Below are 20,197 nucleotides of genomic sequence, written 5' to 3'. Positions count from 1 at the left end.
AATTAAGTAGGTATATCACTTGGCTCTTAGGATACGAAAAACTAAAACTTTAAACATATCTTAATTAATTTACGTCTTACTCTTTAAAACAGCAACCTCCAAACCCAACCTTACAATTGGTTTGAAAATGAAAATGTTCATGTGTCCCCAGCCTTAAACTGCTACATGTGTGTACTCTTATTCGGAGTAAATAAATGTGGTGTACACCGTACTGTCGACTTCCAACTCAGTTCAAACAAGCTCTAACTGAATATATCCTAATTCCGAGACATGGTAATACAACTCCACACTCATTGGCAAGGTGCCTTAAGTACCTACACACTTCTAAGAAATAATTTCAACCACTAATCTGTATGAATTAGAATGTGACTGTGACAAGGTTCTAAATTATATGAGTAATCCGACCTCCTTACTGGTGAAGACGTTAATATTTTAAGAAGGATGAAAACCCAGGAATCTGATTTGAAACATTACCTGTATGTTCAGCTGTTTCATAGAACCTAAAAATAGATACTTATCTATAATTCCTCATTAAGCTTCAACTAGTTTATAAGTAAAATATGGTATTATGATGCAGAGTTTCAGAATACTTCGTACGCCTCAAGAAGTTTAAGGCATTACGTACCACCTACACTGGCAACTTGATATTACATCTTACATATTAAAACTCCTTGCGTGTTAGTTACCATCTTTGAACTTACGCCTTAGGAACTATTCTTAGTATCTAATGCCCGTTTTCACCAACAACCTCTTACCGTTTCCCTATCTAAAAGCTACTTTTAATAAGGACCCCTCCCAATTTGACACCTATCTAAATTCATTTTCACCACACTTGTACATGGATCCCTTAAGTAAGTGACAGATTACTAGTTCTACAAACGATAATGCAAAGTCGATATTTTATCGATAAAATGATTTTTCTCTACTTCTTAAGAAATAAACGTCTATCGAGTATATATTACTAAAGCCTGTGAGTTTTTTTCCTTGTGATGTTATTTTAATTTAACTTAAACTACATTACGCTATGTTTTATGCAATAAAACAGTAAAGAGGTTTTCTATAGGTGAATTTTTACCTATGTCATTCGCGCGTTTGTCAAATTGACTGATGTGTATGTGTACATAGAGTGAGGTTAATTTTGGGTTTATTATTGTTGAATAGATAAGTTTATTTTGGCAGAGAAGAGAAAACGAGGATAAACCTTTCTTGCAGAAGAAAAAGACAAGCTAGTGAAATTGCTGACGTCTCATAGAGACACAATATTAAACAAAATACGGATGGGACCACGAACGAAGCCAAAAACAAAGCTTGGATCCAGTTACAAACAGTTTTAATGCGATAGGAACCGTTTACAGGTAAATGTGAATAATATCTGTGTATAATAATATAAGATATTGCCGTTCAACTGTGTTCCTTGTTTTACTGTCGACTTCATTGTATTTTTGTTCTCCATGAGTTGATGGATTTAAGTATGGGGTTAAAATTATACATTTATTATATTTATTTAGTTTCAGGTGGTGCGAGAAATTGGAAAGACGTGTAAAAACATGCTGCGCCCAGCCCACCTCAAATTGAATTGGTGCAGGAGGATGATGATAATGTTTGGTACATCATATGAGGACTAATATTAAAATATTTGTTTACTATCTTTGTTTTAATTTATATATTTTATTATGTTCAATATTAGCCTACTTCTTACCTCCAGAGGGTATCCCCTATCACCTAGGAGATAGGCTCCTCCATATTCACCATTTTCGAATCATTGGTATCTACTGCAGTTTTGGTATTTAAGGCCAATTCAAACCTGAGCGATATTCGCTGCCGCTGTGGGTAGAGGTAGATACCGCGCGGGTTTCGCTCAGGTATTTAGTATCAAGTATAGTTACCGGCACGGATATTGAGCTCTCGGCGGAAGAGTGGGGATCGCTTTGCGCACTGTACACAAGGCAATAAACCAATAAATGGCTTCTGCGCAGGTGAAGGTCAGGGCTCAATATCCGTGCCGATAACTATACCGCGGCTAGAGCGACCTGAGCGATATTCACTGCCACTGTGGGTAGAAGTACATACCGCGCGGCAGCAGCGGCATGCATCCCAAACATCAACAGTAATATTATCGCATACCCACAGGGTTTTCTCGGCCGTAGACGGTAGCGAATACCGCTTAGGTCTGAATAGGCCTATAGTTGTCCCGGCCACCGCGAAACTACATCAGTGATTACCAGATTTGCATCTGTTATGGTCTGTGTATTTATGGACATGCAGGACTTCCTATTTTTGAATAATTCAGCGAAAAAAGTCATGATCATCGAACTTATTTCTCAGTCATCTGCTCTTTCACGTAAGATAGGTACGTGGTCTTCTAATGATTATTATTTTACATATCCACAACCTCCACAGCTTCTAAACTTTCTAAAAGTTTACGTTTCATTTCACTATCCATCGCCAGAAACGGTTCAAAATATGTTTGTATTCTGTCATGATAATGATAGGAGTTGTTTAAGCAGGCATCAATCGGGCTCCCAAGTTTAAGTGAAATTTGAAGGTTAAAATTGACACCTAGGCTTTGGTGAAAATGAAATTCTTATTAAGTGTTCCGTAAATGCTCCCTAAATTTAGGTATTCGTTGGTGAAAACGGGCATAAGAAATACATAATTAAGGATTTGCGTGTTAGGTTGTAAAGCTGAGATACGAAAGAGCATACATTTGACACGGAATACGCAAGGTTCTAACTAAGCCGAATGAAACCGCAGTGAAAGTTTGTATTACATTTTGAGGTTCTAAGAAATACTTCTCTTAGGTATATGCTCCTTTTCATACCTATTAAACAGATATAACTTGTTCCTAAGACACTTGACGCTACTCTAGCTGACCATGGTCTTCTAAACGGTGCTACAGATCTAATACATCATCGTCATCAGCCTAACCATCTGCAGGGCATAAGCCTCCTCTCACACGGAGAAGGATTGACCGTTAATCACCACGCTTGCTCAATGCGGGTTGCTCAAGGCAAGTTAATTGACAGCTGTCAAACTACCATGGAGGTTTACCTACAGCTTGTCTATGGTAATCAATAACATGATTATGATGTGCACATAGTCCTAAATACACATACGTTATACCATACAATTTAGTACGTACACAAACATTGAAACTGCAGGCAGTTAACCAATTGTGGTTTTTTGTTTCACTAAAATGTGACATGTTAAATCGAAATCCAAACGCAACGATTTTTCCTATGAAATGTTAACAAAATAGAATTTTAAATCGGTTTCGCGGTACAAATGTTCGTACTAAATGTTTTTAGTATTTCCTGTATTCCCGGTCAACCACCTATTTTACGGTACTATTGGTACCTATTGATGTTAAAGGTAGTCTAATACTATAGCATAAACTAAGCAATCAAATATTTAAAACAGGACACTTAATAGTCGAATCTATCATCGGTCTAGAAATTGGTGGCGAAATAAATATACCCTAACTATATCCACTATACCGACACCGACTTTTAAAACTTATGCCCGAAGCAGTTTTTCGCTGTTTATTTTTTGTGTTTTTTTAAATCACTTGTATTTCAATGCCCAACTTTTTCAAAATAATTTTCAGCGTCAATGCAAAATTGTTAATCTCTTTAAGTAGCATAATGATTATGTTGGTAGCAGCGGGCGGAAGAAATTAAACAATATCAGAAAGCATTGTTAAATGAACCAAAAAATTTAATCAATACAAAATGATAACATGAGCAACATGGCTAATTATTCAAACGTAACAAAAGCCTAACTCATAATTATAATAATATTTTAATATTAACTAAACACAACGCACATTTTAGCTAACAATCAGAATTTGACATAACACTAATTAACGGTATTGTTAAAGCCCTGGTTATGAACGAATTTATTATAGTTTATACCTAGTAACAATGGTACATTATGTTAGTATGCTAAATTCGCGTAATACTAACACTAACATGTTTCCTAAAATATGATTAGGTAGATTATATATATGATTTGTATAATTAATATACTTAAATAAGTTTACATATTCATAAGTTTATATTTATAAGGCCATTAGTGTAGTCTCAATATATGACATGTCATCGACACGAAAGAAGAAGAAGGCCACTATTGTTATATTCCTATGGGTCTATCAATCAGAATAATTACGAGAAAGTCATTGTGAGCTCGTCCTAAAAGGAATTCCTAACGAGGAACAATTACGATAAAACATAACATCAAAAACTACAAACCTGATTTGTGTCAAAAACACGTCGAAACTCCTAAAATAAATTGAGTTCTAAAACAGTATTTAAACTGTTTATTAACAACTAAAACTTAATCAAATTAATTTGAAAAGCAAATTAACCATTTAATAAAATTTATGTTAATATAAATATTTATATAAGAAATATTTTGCCAAACATTTGTGTCAACTGATGTTTTCTTTAGATTTCAGGCGACGGTAATTAGGAATAATTGGACGCTCAGGTGCCTGTAAACAATAAGCTATCTTCGTAATTTATCATTATGGTAGGTCTCTTCTTGATATCATTGAAGAGATTCCTAGAAGAATTGGTATTTACTTACGAAGAAAAATATTTGAAGACGCAAAGGCGCATTTCGTAAAGGCGGGCGCCTGATGCCTACGTTATACTGCAAAAATGTTATTCTTCGGGTCATTTCAATATTTCACAACCATATGCAAAAATAAGGTTGTTTTTATTTCATTTATTTTTAATTGGTTAACCAACAGTTTGTATGGGCATAAAAAACAAGCAATAAAACGAATAAACAATGATCCACAATTAAACTCAACATTTAATTTTCTTCACGTATTTTTTCTTTATATTCTCTTTATTTACTCTTTATATTCTACCATCAGTCGTGGTACATCATGCATAAGGTGAGGTACGAAGGCGAAGTCTCGAGCTATTTTATTTGACGTTCTATTGGACCACTTCCGACGCGGATATCCTTCATGCAGACAGCTTTCAAAAATCGAACGATACAAACACATTTTTCAGTATATCAAAGCTTTTACCTTTTAAAATAGGTACGTTTTTTGACGGAAAATACGACGTCCATTTTGATTTTTGTTTTTATTAACTTTGACGTTTAGTTTTATATTTTTTTTCTTTAACAGATAAACGTAGGTACCTATATTCGTTTATTATCAAAGTCGTAGAGTTATAATATCTACGAGTATTGCTAAGCCTCTCTTATGGAGAGATCAAGTCACAAGCGAAAATCAATTACCATTAAAATTGACTTCGATCCCGACTGGCCAATTTTTCATCTTTCGACTTTACTCATTCGATTCCCGTTTCATGAATTTAAATGAAACAGCAACAAGTAGTCGGTGCTATTTGGATCTGAATATTTTTCAGTTTTCGGAATGGGTAAGTTATTAATCAATCAAGTTGGAATTATTTAAAGCAGATGCTATAACGAATATGATTCATTTCGTGCATCTGCTTTCCATATTCATATCAAATTATGATGAAAACCAAGCATAACTGAGTTTTATATTTTACAGTTTTTTCTTTACAGTTTTAGTTTTACTTCTGACGACGAATAAACAAATTTTTATAAGAGGTTGTCAATTACCGCATGTACGTTTAGTAAAGTTGACTCAGTTTTTAACTGTAACTACACCTTGATAATTATCTTAATTAACATCGTAAGAGAAAAGTAATACTCCAGATGAAATATCATAAAGAAAACCCATTTCATAGATATCGCCAAAACATGAAAAGCTGCCACAAATAAAACACATTTTACGAAACAGTTACACATATACATCCTTATTTCAGCGAATTCCATCTAAATCTCTATGATCCATCCAATACTTATTCCGTACATTATAGCAGAGCCTTGAAGCACAAATCTTGAAGTCGATTACCATAAACAACGATAAAGTTTCGATATCTGAATAAAGAAAACAAAATCCCAATATAAAAAAGGAAAATTTTTTTTGGTTGTTTGTTTATACCTTAAAAGATCCAAAAATACTGAACGGATTTGAAAAATTCTTTCACTGTTGGAAAGCTAGACTATTCCCGAGTAACATAAACTATTTTTTGTTTAGATACGGGAAGTATTTGCCCCAAGACGCAGGTGAAACCGCGGAAAAACAGAGTGTAATATAATTCGATTCTCGCATCATTGGCATAATGGTAGGACGCGGGAGGCCTTATCGGAAATGCATATAGGGAGCAGTCATGTATTATGTAGGTACTGATAAAATATTATATGCTTCACTTCACTGTACACTAAAGATATGTACCTCGTAAGTATAAGATGTTTTATGGTTACAACAATCTCGATGATGATTAGTGAAACAACCTTCGCTTGAATGAACATCAGAACAGAAAAGAACAGAAAAGAGTATCTATTTATTTTACTGTAGTAGCTTTAGTATCATCATCATCTGCCTAGCCTTTTTCTCAACTATGTTGGGATCGGCGTCCTCATCACTGGGAACTGAGTAAAGAGAGCATTTAGCTTTAAGATTTATTTAAACATTTGTAGTATTCATATTTTCAGAAAGGTGATTGATACTCAAAACTGTAAAATTATTTATTTTTATCGCTTGTAACTGTCAGGTCAACCACTTCAATCCACTCAAAAAAATTGTTAAGCGTTATTCATCAAGGTTTTTTTTTTCATACAGATATAAAAGTGCCCAAAAGTTAGGCTAGGCATTTTGTATTCACCGATAGTGGTATTTACGATAACTACCGTTCCACTGGTACATAATGGCTACGGTACAATGAAGGTATTAGGTACAACGCTGTAATTTACTAGATTATATAGAACTCTACTATTGTCTGCACAACCAATTAATTAACCTATTAGGCAAAATTAATTATATCGTTAAATTAACTTCCATTACAGCAATCACAGGTTCATACGACAATATTAATAACATTTCAAACGACCATACCTTTAGATGGTTTTAGTTTTAACTACCATATAAGTAATTAATGGCCACATTGTTTCTCAATCATCTCCTTAAAGTAGCATCTCCAAGTTAAACAATTTAATTTCTGGAAAGCACCCTACTCACAAAATGTTTGCAAGCTTCATCTACCCAAAGTACATCCACAAGGTAAATAATATCTGCTCAATACTTGCACCGTCTCACAAGTAGGTAATAGTTGCAACCCGCAGTTTCATTCTGTTGAAGCCGATTACGAGTTTCCCTAGCTCTTACAATGTCGTCCAATAACAGACTCCACTTGGATTCAACACGTGAGATCGTTCGGAAACATTGTAACAATATACGCTATCACGGACTCGCCGCCTCATACCCTAATATTTAATAAAGCTTTCGAAAATGGAATTGCGATTTGAAAGAAGATTACAAGTAAGATTGTGTTTGTATTACCGAAGTTTAGGTTTTGTGTTCCAAATTATTGTAGTTTGTTCTTTTTTCTGTGGAGTGTTCATTTGTTTTATTTTAATGGGTTTTGGGACCGTTTCGAATATTGAATGTAATTGGCGGCTCATGTGTGGGCGGAATGTGTATTTCGGGCGCCTACATAAGGTCGCCGGTATGAAAAAACAAAACCAAAAAAGTATTTATCATTTATTCAGTCTCATATTTCGTTATTTCCTGTTTCAAGTTAGGAGCTATACTGAAAATATTGAGTTTCAAATTGAGTTTCGAAATACAATTAAACATTAATAAAAACTATTATATTTTTCTGTTTCCTGCAATTTCTGTACAGAATTTACATATGTATCCATCAATAAAAAACACATGTGCAAATCGACTACCAAAAAAGAAAAGCGGTCTCTTTTTAACTACCTTCGTGCCAGTCAAATTCTAGATTAACTCTATTTATTTTTCATTCTTACATTCTAAAAATAATCATTACACTAATACTCATTGAACAGAATAGTTAACACAAACTGCACTACGTTCATTAGAAGCCAACACCACGTCAGTACCGCTTACCACTTAGCTGAAGACAAAGTTCATTGGATATTGAGCTATTATACCTCCGCTGCTTAAGCCGGTTCTACTAACTAATATGTTCGGCTAACATAACCCGGGCCGGCAGATACCTTGTGTAATAGTGCAGTCTGTATATCGTGTTCCTGATTCAATTTATTGGAAGATGGTATTAACACTGATGTAAGATGGGTTTCTAGTTGGTAATTAATGTACTTAGATATTTATTGCAGTATCTATTTTTTTACGTGGGGCAATGTTTGTGACATGGTTAGACTGGAAGGCAGTTCCAACACAATTGGGAAAAGGCTAATCAGATGATGGCTGTTTGTGATATAATGATTAGAAAGCACATTATCCAGTGAGAAGGTTTTAGTACACTTTGTCGGAGTTTTTAAATGGTTGTTTTTTGCATGAAATAAAACTCCTATCTATGATTATATTTATTTACTCTGCTAAAAATTGTGCCCTGCCGCGATAGCAGGTACAAAATTGAGTTACGATTTTTCAGTTTATCATAAAATTTGCCCGTATTCGCTGTCATTTTTATGCGAAGCTATTTTTGATAAAACATAATTTTATGATTTTAGCCTTGCCATGGATGTGATGAAACATTACATGATTTTAAGAATATTATTTTAGCAACAATTATTCTTTGTCATTGAAGCAAAATAATAAGTACATCATTATATCTTCACTATTAAAATACTAATAATACTACTAGATTAACTTAATCGCCTTAGTGTGTTCAAATAAATTGATCTTTATAAATGAGATAATATGAGAGCCACTAATTCTACCAAGTGCAGTATTTCATAGCTAAGTGGAGCTTAATAAAATGCCATCATTTATAACTTAGGCCAACTTACCGACTGGGCTTAAGTTAGCAGATTATTAACGTGTCTGAAATATATTATACCAGTCATTTCTCGCAGAGTCCTATTTGTAATCATTAAAAGTTTTAAACGGTAAAGGAGTCTACACATTACTTCATCTGGCTATACCCTCTAATAATACGTACACATACATTATAAGTATAAGCAAATATTGATTTATTCAACATGTATCATGCAATAAACCAAAGAAAAGCTTATAAGTAAATGTTAATAACTAAATTAACTAATGTGTATTTGATTACATTTGGACAAATAAAACACCAATAAAAAAGTATCAGTAGTTCCGTGTGTCGATCTACTAAAATAATAAGTACAACGCTACGTAGGTTACGTAGCTAGTTACTACGAAGAGCGCTCTGTATGGCTACGATAACGTAGACGCTTGCTACGACACAGTCGTTCCTTACTAGCTTGATAAAACAGTAATAGTTCAAGGTAACTTCAGTTAATAAGTATTTTTCTAACATTTTTCTCAAAGCAGTTATATTAATTTGCCTGTAAATCTATACCTTAAAATATAAGAGGCACAATTCCCTCGTCGGAAAATTCACTGCTCCAATTCATACTATTAATTTGCAATCTCGTAAAAAAATCAAAAAATATATTTTTAATATGTACTTATATAAAATAACTAATATAAAAAAGGTAACATAAATATCCGCCGTTAATATATTAATTAGTAATTCCTCAACAGGCCGTCAGGACTTCGTAATAACTTAATACCTTGGAAACTAACGTCGACATGATATGCTGTGCCACGTGTTACACCCGGGGACGGGAAATCTGGGTCAGATAAAAAATCTTAACCAAAATGCATTATGTGTCTCTCACCTCTGTAGTAACTTTCTTTATGAAAACTAACAGCATAAAATAGAAAAAGTAACTTAATGTTTTATACGTAGGTTTAACAATTTTTTTTTTGTGTATAGTTTTAGATAGTATAATGAACCAACTCACATTGAGCAATCGTAGTGATTAGCTGAATCTTGGAAACTAACGTCGACATGATATGCTGTGCCACGTGTTACACTCGGGGACGGGATTTCTGGGTCAGATAAAAAATCTTGACTATAATGCATTATGAGTCTCTCACCTCTGTGCTAAATGTGGTATCTTTACGAAAAGTAATAGGGTAAAATAGAAAGAGTCACTTGATATTTTACACATAGGTTTAACAAAAGTTATGACGCTTATAGTGATAGATAGATAGTATAATGAACTAATTGAGCAATCGTTGTGATTAACGCTTAATAGCTTGGAAACTAACGCGGACATGATATGATGTGCCATGTGTTACACACGGGGACGGGAAATCTGGGTCAGATAAAAAATCTTAACTAAAATGCATTATGAGTCTCCTACCTCTGTGCTAAATGTGGTATCTTTGTAAAAACTGAACGCTTCACAGCTTAAACTATAAAGAATCACTTAATCCTTAATAAATAATGTATGGAGTGATTTGGTTGAAGTTTGGTATGGTAGGTTACCCAGGATTATGTAGGCTACTTTTTATAATCACACACGAGGGGGAAGCCGCGGGAAGCTGGAATTTTATACATAGGTTTACACATACATACCTACATACATAGGGTACACTTATTTTTATAGTGATAGATAGATAGATGGTAAAATGAACCAACCCGCATTGAGCAATGGTTTTGATTAACGCCGAATTTTAGGTGAGAAAGGAGATCTGTGCCCAGCAGTGGGCAAAAAAACACTGATGATGATGACGATGTATGCTGAACGTAAAAATACTATTATTTCAAGGATTACCTACATAGTGTTCTAACTACCATGAGAGGCATGAAATCTCCAAAAAGCATGCCAATGTTTTTTCTTCGTATTCAGTAAAAACTGACATGAGGTGGATTTTAAAAAATGTTTTCAGAGGAGTTTTTACGGGAAATGTTTGGGAACTTTGTCAGGTATTTTCGGTTTGTACCAGAAACATAAGTTTTCGATGCCGCTTCAATTTTAAAGTTGTTATTTATGGGCTGAAACTGGTCGTCCAACCACAAAAACCTCTTTCATTAATAAACACTTCGAGAATGTACTTGAAATGTCAGTTAGGGCCTTAAACATTAGAACAGTTCCTAAAACTGAACAAAAAAGGTTGCATTAAATATTTTAACCTCCATGCATAATACATAGACAACCTTTTCACATCACAGACAAAACATATTCAAAAATGGAACACTTATCCGGCTGTCATTCATAATTTTACGCATAGTGCGTGTCGGTACCATTCTCCCGTAAATCTGAGAGTACCGTCTACCCGTGTCACTTTGCTGTTTACTGCCGATATCTGGGCATTAGCTACTACACTTAGATTCTTACCCTTCTCGAAATAAGACGAGTCCGGGAACTGAGCAAGAATTGACTTTCCGTTCGACGTTGAAATACGTAGTACATTTTTCGTGATGCATCTTCGTTGAACATATAAATCGTGGACTCTGCTTCAGTGTAGAGAATTTACTATATGTTGTATTACAATACACATATTATTATAGAATCAGAATGAATACTATTAATTTTACATACAAACTAGTAATGTGAAAAAAATACCTAAGCACGTCGCTGGAACCACAGGAAAAAATATCATACATCTAATACATAAGTCCTTCCATTCCTTTACGCAACAATAAGGAAAAATATTGGCGAGCACTATTATAAGAATATTTATATCCGAATATTATTTATTAGTGTCACGCTCTGAATGCAAAATCACAATGCTCACACCCGAATCCCAAAAAGCTCCCACTAAGATATTACTCGAGTATTCGCCAAACAATGACAAACCAAGCAAGCACCACGAACATTCTGCCATTACAGCACAGTTTTTACTACAAAATGTAAGCTAAATAATATTTTATTCATGTCACAGAGTCCACTGTTCGAAACCAATGAATTTGTATGACGTAGATAACGCGTTTTATTGTCACAGTTAGTAAATAAATTCTCTCGCATACACCAATCATTGCAATCATGTACAGGGCTCACGTCCCGCTGGTCCGATGAAAGGTATAATCCAATCAATTATTACGCCGTGCTCCAATTCTGCACCAAAATGCAAAGAGAAAAGATTTTAATCCCAAAAACGGGGCCCACCCTAAGTGACGTCTATTTATTTTTTCTTTCGTTTTTGTTATTGGCTTTTAGCAGACGTAGATTTGTCGCATCATTACGTCGTATTTGTAATCTGGACATTGTTAGATGGCCGATTTGATGACTGAAACAAATAATGAAGATTATGAGAATGGTTTGTAACGAAGCTAATGTATCGAAACATCAGATTCGGTCGAATAAAGCGCTGTATGTTACAAGTTTAATACGTAAATATTTTATGAATTTTGTGGAATTTGGGAACAAAGGGCAACATAAGAATTTATTATTAAAAAAATGTAGTACGTAAAGCTTCACTCGAAGAAGTCTGGAGGGAAAATATCTTTAAAATGAACTTAGTCGTAACTGTCAAAGTTTAGAGGGCGTATTACAAAGTTTGATGTTAGTGCACAACAAAACTGTTTTAATCTGAAAAATGAGTTAAATATTTAATTGGTGGGTAAAAGTTTTGATATTTTGTGTATATGTTTATGAAGATTATTCTCGCGGGTCTCGTTAAAAGTCCGTTGTCAGCGCAGGACTAGAAGCATTTTTCTCATTTTGTATGACGTCAACTCGGCCCACATAAAATAACAAAGATTAACTTTTAGAATAGAATCTCCCTAGTTAATAAATATTGCCACAGAAAAACACGTACACGAACACCTAGGTACTCTAATTAATTTAACACAACGTTTTTCTTGGCCTTCCCTCCTTGCACCCTAATCTTAATTTCACTTAAGTAATTCCTTAAGTTTACCGATAAATAAGAACAAACGACACACGTAACATGGGTCAACAAGACAGGCATGAAAGATATATTAAGGTGGCGGAAAACAAAAATATTTGCAAATCTAATTATAGGGAGGAAATGTAGGTAATATTCTGAAAGTTGTCGGATAACGCGGTACGTGCCGACAGAGTGCACGCAACAAAAGGAGTTTTTCAAGGAAATGAGTTAACTTTCGCAAGCCACTGGGCTAATTCAACGGCGTACTGTGGCAAGTTTAACTTTTTCAGCTGTATTAGCCGCTTCGTCATGATACCCGAAGTACAAAGACCCCGCTACTTTGTACGGCTCGTTTTTACAATATCTGGCATTATGCGCATGTTGGAAATTGTACGAAGTGAGTTTTCGACTCGGAGGCGTATTTTATTTTTGTTCAGTTAGGGAAGTTTTTACTAGGAGCAGTTTTGCTTTTCGTTGTCTTTTATGGCTAGCCTGTAAAATCAGAGGAGGATATTTTGTTTATTGTCCAATTAACATTACAGGTAAGTGGTTAAAGTTTCGCAACCATAAATCAAGATCAACTATCTTACTTGAAAATCAAGGACGCCACTACAGCACCTTAATTAAAGTACCTACAGAATTTTCTACCGATCAGAAAGTAATATATAAAACTGTATTTAAAATTAGTTTCCCACAAACTAAAAGACGGTGTGAACTTCTCGATTGTTATATTATGAAAAATCCTGACTTTGATCGCGACTATTCGTAGTACAACATTTGGCGTTTCCTGAAGTTCGGCGGTAACCGCAAACCGCGGCATTAGTGACGATGTAACCGCTGCGGTGGCTGTGATTGTGCCTGTTATGGTAACAACCATCTTTAACTACGCTTTTAGCTTGCCACAAAGTATGTTTAAGTGTAATTTTGACAGAATTTCAGTTATTTTTTAATAATAGAGTAATCCAAATGTAAAACACACACCTATCAGCTTTGAAATTGAAAAAAGGGATACCCATCAGCATTTTAGCCTTAGTAAAGTATGTAACCAAATGATATATACTTAGGTATTACGAAATCTACGAATCTTCTCAACAAAATTGTAGAAAAAGAGCAATATCGCAACTAAATAAATTGCTCCCTAGATTTATATTGATACGAATAAAATAATGTGAACGACCAAAAGCAAGACTCAGCGAAAATATTATTGGACCGATAAATGTAATTTTTCAGATGTTGCGAAATCTCTCTTTGATTATTTATTTTTAAAATGGATTTTTACATGACGAATAATTTTTATATCGTTGATTTGATTATACGATGCATATAAATATTCCTGATTAAATCAGACCTGAAAATACCGGACTAAAATAATATCAGAACTAAAAATACATCGAATGAAATGTCCATAGTCACTGAACAAATAGAAAACCACCATAATAGTTTTATTATGACACTAGAATAAAGTTCTGAACACGAGCATAAATTGTTTTTTTTTGCTCTATGGGAACGGGCACAGCTTAAAAAAACATTGCGCTCGTATGTACTTCGATAGAAAAAACAGTGAATGGGAATAGCTATTGCAGTTTGAAAGGTTAATTCTTGCACTGAAGATATTTAAATAAAAACCGGCCAAGTGCGAGTCGGACTCGCGCACGAAGGGTTCCATACCATTATTTATGAAACGGACAGAAAAATCACGTTTGTTGTATGGGAGCCCCCCAAAATATATATTCAATTCTAGTTTTCAGTATTTATTGTTATAGCGGCAACAAAAATACATCATCTGTGATAAATTTCAGCTCTCTAACTATCACGGTTCATGAGATACAGCCTGGTGACAGACGGACGGACGGACGGACAGAGAAGCGAAAACAATAGGGTTCCCTTTTAATCCCTTTGGGTACGGAACCCTAAAAATATGTATAACTTCAACAGTATGTAGGCGTTCACTGTCAAAAAAAGAAAAATATTTAAGATAAAAATGCAAATAAATACATGGGTAACCTTATTGTTTTGCTTAATAAAGTTTATATTTTACAGTTAATGATTCGTAGAAACTCGTTATTCAATTATTTGATGTATTCTTTTGTTTAACTCATCTTTTTGTCAGACTTTACGTACATATGAAACTGATCAGGTAAGCTCTTTTAAGAGGAAATGTTTCCACAGTCTAAGTAGTAGTTAATTATATTCTGAGAAAAATGTAAACATCAAAAAGGTTGAAGAGCAAATCTAAATAGAAATGTTGCAAGCTCGCTCAAGATGCAAATTGTTTCCAGTCTAGGAATTATTGAACATTGTAGCGAATTAATAAGACTCAGAAACTTTTAAAAAGGGAATATAATCGTTTATGTGTACCTAATCCTAATTTCCGAACAATCAAATAAAAATATGCATTAAAAAAAAAAGTTTAAAACGACGACTACGGATGGTTCTTTGAACTAAGGTATCTAGCATATTTCGGCACTGGTCAATGCTACTTTTTATTTAGTTGCTAGTAGTTCCACTGGGACGCAAATACAACTGTAGGATAAAGCTGCTAGTTAATATTAATAAATTAAGTAAATAAAACCATGACGTATGTTAACATAGGTTTCCACGAGCATTCAAACAGTATGACATGTAATACCCGTCAAAAGTGTCTATCAGTTTATTTCGCTTATAATTAATTACATTTCATTTGACTTGTCACCACAAACATAATTCATTGTGTGGAATGCTGGTATGAATTCCGTGATTTACAATAATATAGGGGCTTATCGCTTACCGCATATAGAGTGAGATATTTCGTCGACATAACGTTCCTACTATTTTATTTTACTTGCTACATAATTCCCTTAGTGTTAAAAGTATTGTTATGTGCTAGATTATCAAATAAGAATTACGTACTAACCCACATAAAAATAAAATAAAACCTATTGCTGTTCGTTTATCGTGAGGTGAGTAAAGATTTTTTTCAAATGTTTATGTTTTTGAAAATGGAAATGTAGGTATGTACTTATCTACATAGCGCGCACATACGTTTTCTTTCAGGACCTTCTTAGATTTTTTTCCCATAATACGTTTAGTAAACAACATCAAGCTAACCACATTCTACCGCAACAATTAACACCCTCAACAAATGTTACCCATAAACTTTATATCCGGATATCCCGGTATAAAGATAGAAAATGTTCAGGCTCCTAATTGATTAGCTGTAGAGACCTGGGTGCAACGTAAACCCATTAATTGCCAGCCACTTCGGAGAACGATCGCTGCTATTAATAGTCTCGCAGGTAACTAGTATTGGTGGCGGTTTTATGCGTCACTTTGACTTTAGGAACGATATAGGATACTTTAGGAACGGTATAGGATACTTTAGAAAAGGTATAGACTTTATGGTATGAAATTTCGTTTGCACTTAAGTGTTATTAAAGGCGATTGGTTTGTGCCGCGGGAGTGAGTACAGTGTCATGTTTACCCTGTAATGTATTTTTAAAGAAAAATTATACTGTTGTACACTACTTCCAATGTAACTAAACATGGTCTTTCACATTTATTATAGTAAGGACAATGCATTCATTTTAAGTTTAGAGTAAGTAAGTATTAGCACAGAATTCCATTGAAATCGCGTTTCCCGAGAAAACTTAGGAGACCTGGTTATTTTCGGATTTATGACAAGTGGATACAATATCGTAGATAGATACCTAACTTAAGATAGTTTGTAACAAAATTTTCCAAACTTTTTACCGAAGTTTGAAAAGTGCTTTTTCATTTCACGAAGATACATCTTACAGAAAATATAACACGAAATAGAACGTTCCTTCGTATAAAGTTTCAAACGATTTCTCGCTTCGACAGGTCCAGTCTTTCAATGCAGTGCATCCCGCTCAGTTGCGATCAAATAAAGAATAATCGGCTTTCATTAGAAGTCGGTACTGATTTCTCTGAGGAAGTGATCAACTCCCGGCTTACGGGATCGACGAAGATTTAAAACGCGGTTCACCAGTTTCGCTTAGTAAGCAGTTCTTACTTATATTGTTTAGTGAAAATATTTCTTGATTTTGAAGGAAGGAAATACGTGGGAATTTCTTGCTACCATTATTTTTGTGTCGTTGAACTTTGGGTAAAGATAAACTATCGTTTAATTATAAGATCAAACTGAGCCTTACTTCGTTATAACAACGAATTAACTCGAAAAATAGCTATAAAATGATATAATTAGAATTATCTGTGTACTAATAACTAATTCCTTTTCCATATACAAAGGCCTTAATAACCGTCTAAGTGAATTAGTATCCTTATCCTTAGGATTATTACGACTAAGCCTCACTAAGCCTGTAAGCCCATTGCTTTAAGTACTTGCCTACATGACGTAGTTACTTATGTAAAATACATACCGTACCTATAATGGGTTCACGGTAGAACGCTGCATACTAAGTACATTTCCATTCAACTGCTCGCCAATCTCCGCTGTTTTCCATCAGAATGACTCACTGCTGTCGTCCACTTCACAAAAAGAAGTAAACATAACGGCCATCCCCGGGAAATGAGCCATTCCGCACACAGGTAACAAAGTAGATTAAGAGAGTAATTAATCGACGCCATTTGCATTTTGTTTTATCGATTAGCAAGAGATTATCGATTTAGTGTTCGATTTTTAAATTAACCGACTTTACGTTAAACTCCTACTACAAGAATAATAGCAAATCGACTTCGTACAACTTATCTTACACTAATCCATTAACGTCGACGTCGCTGCTTGTACTTGAAAATGGCAAGATAGTTTAAAAATCTTTGTAAAGAGGTTCCAAAAGGTACTGAATCAGCTTTTTGATAACATTAAATCGTGTACTTTGACTTCAAAGATCTTTGTAGGATCATATCCGTCTCGCATGTTCCTACAGTGAAAACCTCCCGAGCGCTTACCCTAATGGAACTTTGTGTTGTATCAAACTTTGATCCACAAAAGGTCAGCGGACAAAGACACAAAAATAGGAACCACGAGCTCTTTTTTATTTGTAAATAGACTCTAAAGTAGAAACTTTTTGGTCAGATCTGGCCGACTTTTTCGTTTTCACCAGCATCCGATGCACATTTTGTCGTCAGTGTTTTATTTCTCATTTTTTTCACGGAATATTGCGCTGGTGTACAGTCAAGCGTCGCTCTTAGCTAAGAACCTTTTCATTAAGTATTATTCGGAACTCTTTTATTCGGTCTTTTTCAGATTTACATCAAAATGCACTTGGAGATTGAGTCTATTAAGTGTTTAGATAGAAATGAGTGTACTGTTTAGTATAATAGAGGCAGTGTTCACATTTTAATGTAAGCACGTGTTTTTTCCAACGTTTTTTTTACACCGGTTCCTGATGATTAAGTAAGAGCAATGTCTTATATCAAGCATCTAAGCAAGTATCACGGGAACGTCTTACACTGTTTCTCTAGTAAATTCAAGGGAAATATTGCAACCGGCTTGTCGTACGGCTTATAGGTGAGAGAGTATAAGGCACGATTCTCTATAGTTAGCTATGATCTTTCTATAAAACGTTCTCAATTTTGGTGAAGTTTTCAGGAACATACAGTAAGAAAGAATAGTTATAAAATATAGATATAAAACTCGAATAGTTTTTAATTTAGATTATTAATGAAATAAAATAAATTCATTCCAATTCTCAACTCATTTATTTTCATAGATGAATAATCTCTAAAAGACTATGTCTTTTACATCCATCGCCTAATTATTAGATACGAGTATACTATTACGTAGTAAAATACTCAATCATTAACAATATCATTGACGAATTAAGGTACAGTATCCATTGATTGGGACCAATTTGCCCACATAAGCAAAATTTAAAGAAGGTACCTAAGGTAAGTAAGTACAATGAATTCGTCAGAAAAAGATATAAAATTATATATCTAAAATGTAATACCTACATTAGCTTTTACTTTTCTGGTACTTCATATAAATTTGCAAGTTTATGCTCATTAAGAAGTCATCTTTTATTGCGAGATATTTACATAAAATAAAAAGTAAAGTACTTGAAAATTGCGACAGCGCTTATACAATACATGCGTTTCTTTCTATTTGTTCTATGATATATCAATGGATACTTTACCTTATTCGTAAAAACAATGCACTTTAGTCCTTACACTTAGACAGATCTACAAAAATCATAGAGGTAATGATATGTAGATATTTTATATCTATTTGGGTTTACCTGCCTTACAAATCGGAGAAAATTGGGAAGAGATTGGCTAAATAATTTTCTAGATATGGTAAAACATTTTTCTCCTATTTCTCTTTCGTCTTAGGTACCCTAAACCCTTTAAAATCACTCATATTTTTTAAGAACAAAATAAGCGCAAAGCTACCTAACTTTTAAATTACATTATAAAATAACATATTTGACACAATATAACAATTGAAATTAAAGTTCAATCAACTGTACACAACTTTTAACATCTATAAAGTAAAATATATTCATTATAATATTTTCCAAGGATATTTAGATAACGCGGAGAATATAGTAAATATAAAATTAATTTATAATTAATAGTATATTGATAGTAGTAAGTATATAAAGCTGCCAAAAGTTTTATTAAATTAGGTACATATTGACAATCTTGCTTTTATGTCAAAAGTTGTTTTAATGATTACTATGGGTACATTTATAGTAGCAACACTTAAGGTATTTACGACTTTGCGTTGACATATTTTTTTCAATATGTTCGCTTATTCTACTTTTTCCACGTTCATAAAAAAAGTTACAAAAGTACACGAGGAATGACCAAAATTATTATAATTAATAAAACAATGATGACACTACGTAAATAAATAACAAATGAATAAAGTTTTCGTAATAATAAAAGACGGTTTCGAAGGTACAGCCATCGACAAAATTGAATATAAGTGTATCTAGTAGGTATCGGCAGTTTTCAGTCACGTATTTACACTCCATCCTCCGAGCCTTTTTCCCAAACTATGTTGGGGTCGGCTTCCAGTCTAACCGGATGTAGCTGAGTACCAGTGCTTTACAAGGAGCGACTGCCCTGCCTGACTTCCTCAACCCAGTTACCCGGGCAACCCAATACCCCTTGGTTAGACTGGTGTCAGACTTACTGGCTTCTGACTACCCGTAACGACTGCCAAGGATGTTCAATGACAGCCGGGACCTACAGTTTAACGTGCCATCCGAAACACAGTCATTGGTGTCTAAGATATACTTAGAAAGTACATACAAACTTAGAAAAGTTGCATTGGTACTTGCCTGACCTGGAATCGAACCCGCGCCCTCATACTCGAGAGGTTGGTTCTTTGCCCACTAGGCCACCACGACTTACACTAGGTCACGTATTTACACTGAGGAGCAATAAATACTGATCAGTTGCAAAAATCTTACCTTAGATATTCATACATCGTCGTATTAAGATATAAATATCAGTGTTTTCCCTGATTCATTGCACCTAAGTGTAAGTACGTTATGAGTTTGAGTAAAAAGGTTTTGCACTATTGTCGATGGTTGT

Source organism: Helicoverpa armigera, chromosome 2, assembly GCF_030705265.1.
Source record: "Helicoverpa armigera isolate CAAS_96S chromosome 2, ASM3070526v1, whole genome shotgun sequence".
NCBI classification, from domain to species: Eukaryota; Metazoa; Arthropoda; class Insecta; order Lepidoptera; family Noctuidae; genus Helicoverpa; species Helicoverpa armigera.
Note: the sequence above shows the minus strand (reverse complement) of the source record.